The sequence below is a fragment of the Phoxinus phoxinus genome (assembly GCF_949152265.1).
Source record: "Phoxinus phoxinus genome assembly, chromosome: 21".
Lineage (NCBI taxonomy): Eukaryota > Metazoa > Chordata > Actinopteri > Cypriniformes > Leuciscidae > Phoxinus > Phoxinus phoxinus.
The window spans coordinates 6,128,503-6,134,502 of NC_136896.1; positions in this window are offsets into that span (position 1 = coordinate 6,128,503).

Consider the following 6,000-nt stretch of genomic DNA (forward strand, 5'->3'; position numbering starts at 1 on the left):
GTACCTGAATAAGTGAAACGACTGTAGAATTAATGATTACAAACGGTGTGATAAAAATCTAAATCAAGTAGTGTGTTTAAGCTGAAGGAACATGACATAGTTTGATCCTGTTTGGACCCTGGATGCCAAAACAGATTCAGATCATCTACTGGAATCTGAACTAACTGTACACTGAGCATGCAACATACAGACGGCTCACAGCTAAGCGTGTATGTAAAAGGAGCCATGTTCTATGCCTTTTGTGTTGCATGCATAATGCACACTCTTATTCATCAGGGCATGTAAAGTTGCTGAATATACATAAATAAGTATGATCATGGCCAGCCATTATGGTAATGTGCTCATGATTCCTTAAGGGTTTCTGAATGCCCCGTATTTGAAGCAAACGTTCCAAAAATTAACTGTGTGGAATCTTATTGGTCGCAATATTCAATTTGAAATGCAATATGCAAAATGGCAATGCAATATGTAAAATGGCAATGTATTTCTGTATTTAAATCAAAAATGTCGATACCATGTGCAACGTTTGGAGCAAAATTATAATTAAAATGAAAATTTGCTATTGAATATTGCTAACCATATAAGCTTATAGATCTGAGTGCTTGTGATGGCGAAATAATGCCCGAATCTCGTTTATTTTAAAAGTACAAGGAAAAACCTGTTGTCCAAACTGTTGCTCTTCTCAAACCCAAATGTGCTTCATGTTGTTTAGAAAATCTTTAGGCAATTTATCACTAATGGGGGAATGGGGGAACAGCGTTTGGGAGACCGGAATTAGCAAACTGTTATTTTCATTCCTTTATTACTGTAAAAAAAGATTAGTTGACTCAACTTAACTAAGTCAAGTCATCTTGTTGCTTTGACTGAGTTAATTTGAGTCAACTTATAGTGTCAAGTTTATTACACTTCAAAACACGAATTGATGCATAAACTTGACACTATAAGTTGACTCAAATTAACTCAGTCAAAGCAACAAGATGACTTGGCTTAGTTAAGTTGAGTCAACTAATCTTTTTTTACCAATGAGCTTGTTTTCCTTACAAAATATCTAAACATCCCTACAAGTTTGTTTTTCTTAGACCATTGGTCTTTTTTTTTCTTGATTTAATCACTAATCCAACTACATTTAGTGTAGTGTATGCTTAAAACAACAAGAAAATGTCAAACGATTTGCCAATGGCAGTTCATTCATTCATTCCAGTTTATATCTAAACATTTTCAAAACAAGATACATATATTAAATTAAACTAAGACTAAAATATGGAATTTTTTAAAATATGATATTTATGATTTAAAAAAACTGTTATGTATAATTTTAAATGTCAAGCTGGAACTATAACAATCCATCATGACTCAATCAATAATTCGATTTACATCCGCTCTCTCCTTGTGCACTTTTATTGAGATATGATATTATGATACTGTGCTATATTCAATACCAGGCCCTTCAGCTTCTTTTTGATTCTTTTTTCTCTTTGGTCTGCCTTTGAGTCTTTGAGGTGAGTCTCTCTTTGTGTTTGGCCTTTGTGGAGCATTTTCCTCCTGACTTTGAAGCTTGGCTGAACGTCCCACAGCCTTAGTGTTTGTTTCTTTGCAAAAAAAAAATTACTGACTGTCCTACTTGGTTTCTCACCCCTGACAATATGCTCCTTCGAATCTCCTCCACAGCTGGATATGGAAGTGTGTGCTAATTTTGGGGGTCAGTAAAGGATAGACGTTCTACAGGAGGATCGGATCATATAACTGGAGCGGATTCCAGACCCAGCTGATCTCTCGGGAAGTCATTATTCCTTCTAGGGGACCGCTGGGTGGTACAGTTCTTACAAGTGCATACATTTCACAGATGAGAAGACCGATGTCTGATAAAAAAAAGAAAATTGAATTCTTACATCAGTTACATAAAATCTTCAGCAACTTTCACAGTTTGTATCTATGATGTTCACATTTATATATCCATGTATATTTTTAATCAATTTGGAAGGTTTTGAAACTCTCGCTGTCAGCTTACATATCCCATTTCTCTTTGTAGTTTCTTTTGCGCAGTGTCTCTGTATATGCGCTATGTCAGATTTAAACGAGCTCATCCTTAAGGCTCGGGGCAAACGTAATATCTTTGAATATCCTCTAAAAGTTTCTCTTTATTTTGAAAATGCACAGAGATAGAGAGGGTACAAAGGGAGACCTTATCAACATTCACACAGCTATATTTAGAGCTTTCCTCGTGGCCTTGCTTTTATAGGTTATATTGTGCTGTAAAAACAATGTCCCTGGGTGAAGAACTGTCATACATCAAGTCCAACATAGATCTGACGGTATTAAAGGTACAGGAGTACATATGTTGGATATCATTTTGCCTCTAAAAATAGATCAAAACAACAATCAAGCTGCATGAAATCCACTTGGTCTTTCCTATGTACTACATTTTCATGTCTTCATCATACATTCAATTAATATTAAATATATTTCTTGATATATTGGATGAAATAGTTAAAGATGCAAACTCTTTGTTTGTTTTTTATCACAAATAAGTAAATCAATGTATATATTTTTATGCTTTTGATTTGAGTGGTTTATTATAATTTGTTTATACTATAACAAATTATTATACGTGTGCATGATTTACTCAAAACAAAGGAATGAATTAGTAAAACATGTATTAGTAATTCATGGGAACGATTTGTTAATTCATGACCACGAAATACCAACGCTATCTCACGACCAATTCGTCCAATTTTGTACGAGTGATTCGTACGATTTGTAGGTTTGGGGGCGGGATCAGTGCTAGTTCATTCATATGAATTCATACGAATTTGGCAACTAGTAAAATATGTACAATTTAGAAAAAAATCGTATGAATTGAATTAGCCACCTCGGAAATTTTTTACAAATTGCCGTGAGATAGGGTTGGTAATACATATTTTTTTCCCCTTTATCTCTTATGCAGGGCTCCGTACAAAAAAAAATTTTTTTAGCTTTCTCAAGTCACTTTCATTGTTAGCCCTGTTAGTTTAATTTTTTTATTTTTATTATTATTTTCATCCTTTTAACTATCAAAAGGTAATTTCTTAATGACATCATCCTTCAGGAAGTGACATCATTTTTGGTCACAATAGTAGCACAAACAACATAGGTGAAACGTCAAATTGTTCATGATTTTATGATGCGTTTGTCAGATTTTATCAAATGTGATTGAAACAAAGAGTTACATAGATAGTTTGGTAACACTTTACTTGAAGGGGTGTGCATAAGACTGACATGACAACTTCATAATCATGACATGACACATGTCGTGAATATGAAGGAGGTTTTATGCATGTGTATGACAACTGTCATTAAGTGTCATTCGCTCAATTATGACATTTTGAATGCAAATATGACATTGTTTGAGATGTCTTTGTTATGACACCTTGACATAAACCAATACATCATAACCTGTCAGTGTCTTCGTCATGACAACTTGACAATACCAGGACAACATCAATTGTCATAAATATGTCATAAACATGACATAGCAGATTCATTATCAAACTTAAGAAACCACTTAGCTTTATGGGTTAACATTACAATATTTTTCATTTTAATGACAAATTCAATGTGCACCACTGTAGTTGAGGTCAATAAAAGTATACATGACACTGTTATACAATTGTTTGACAGAGTATTAACACTTAATGACATTTTAATGACAATTTCAATTTGTACCACTGTAGTTGAGGTCAAGAAATATATTCCTGACACAGTTATAATGGCCTCATGACAGCCAATGTCAAAACCAACCACATGACAGTTTAATGTAATGTTAACCCATAAAGCTAAGTGGGTTTTTAAGTTTGATCATTAATCATTTTCAGACATATTTATGACAGGTTATGTTGTCTTGGTAATGTCAAGTTGTCATTAAGACACTGACAGGTTATGATGTATTGGTTTATGTCAAGTCGTCATAACAAAGACATATCAAACAATGTCATATTTGATTTATAAATGTCATAATTGAGCGAATGACACTTAATGGCAGTTGTCATAAACACATAAAACCTATACATAAAATGTGTTATGTCATGACTATGAAGGTGTCATGTCAGTCTTATGCACACCCCTTCAAGTAAAGTGTTACCGATAGTTTGTATAAATATCTCTTTATATTTGGTATTCGAGTTAAAAAATTTGTGGGGCCTGAGATTGACCATATAATATTTCTGAAAGTGATAATCTACTGTTTTATAGAAATAATCAAGTAAACTATACATTTAAAAAAAAAGATAGTTCAAGAGGTACTGTACAACAATAACCAAATTCATAAAACCAGTCGAATTGTGTTATGATTTCAAAAACACTTCAAGCTGTGCTTCGAAAGTACTGGAAATGAGAATAATTTTCATATATTTCATGTAAGATGCTTTAGCTTACATGTGCATTCTGAAGTCTGTCAGACTCCACACTGCCACGAGCAAAAGATTTACAACAAATCTCATTTGACTGTCACAGTTGATGCGTCGTGAGAAATAAGAGCAGATTCAGGCACTCTTCTGTCTGGGGGAAACTTCTCACAACGATTCATTAATGAAGCTATCACACACATGAATGGTTTTATATTACTAGTATTTCACTGTCCTCTCCTGTGGATATTGCTGTTTTAGAGTGAATTGCCCTGATGCAAAGGATCTCAGGCTGAAGTGAAGACTCTATGTTTCTGATCATTCAAAATAAATCTCGGTCTCATAAGCATAATATCTGAAAGAACCCAAAAATTCATGCCAAGACACTGCGGCGAACTGTGATTTTCAAGAGTGAAGCTCAGATGTCGGATATCAATAGAAAAGTTTAAATTCCGTACAATGTTGCTCCTAAAATATCTCAAAATACTACTTAACTGTATTATTTCTTAATATTATTCTTAAATAACTGACCAATCATATGTGCAAAAGACAAGTGAAGTGCTCATAATGCTGAAACAGAATCCCAATGAAGTGTTCGTTTTTCATAAATTTATCTCCCTTTTCAGTTTGGTTGGCTGCTTTTAGCTTGTTTTTTTTATTAAATTAAATAAAATTGAGCTTAACGAGCTACAGTTTAAAAAAAAGTCACTCTCTCAACACTGATAGCTACTGTAACATGTAAAGTAAGGCCATCATGCTTGCAAACGTTCTCAGCATTGTTGTTTATAATTATTATTATTTTTTTATTTTTTTTTGGTGTGCGAGCTGAACTTAGAGATTTTGATTTTATTTCACTTTTCCTTGGATGTGTTTCTTTTCTCATCTGAGAAGAATGAAACGGCCTTGAACAGAGTGGAGCTTCTTTGATACCGGCTTTCACTTTTGATTAAGAGTCAAGTGCATCTGGCACAAAAGAGGGAGGAAAAATTTACTTCAGACGAGGTTCATCATGGCTGCCAAGGATGGAGGAACAGGAACGGTGTGCTCCCCTTCATACTTCTATTTTGTTTTGAAAAATCCTCCAAAGATATGCAGGGAGGGCTATTCAGGAGGGTTTGAGATTCAATTTGTTGAATGGGAAGCAACATCCATTTCATCATACAAAATACTTGACCTATCTCACTGTCTGCATCTATGACAGGAATATGAAGAGAGAAAAAAGAGAGAGAGAATCTGGCTAGGCCAAAAAAACTTGTGCAGTTGATTATCCAGTATTATGATTTTGCCAGCCTTGCCTTCAAGGCCTAATCATACTGTAACCCACAGCTTATGAGGTTGAACAGAATTTGAAGTAAGTTTTTCTTTATTGTAATAGCTTATTTTCAAGGTACGCGTGGATACATATTCATATGCTGAGTTTTCATGGCTTGTCAAAAAAAAAATCTGCTGTGTCAATAACTTTGCAAGGACAGGTCGAAACTCACAAAATGATTATATATTTTAAAGAGAAAAATGTCTGAGCTTGGCAATCTTCTCCGCCTGCCGTACACTCAACAATCTCTCTGGCTCTGGAAAGAGCCGAACTGTCAAAAACCAGCAGACCACACACACTCTTTGGGAT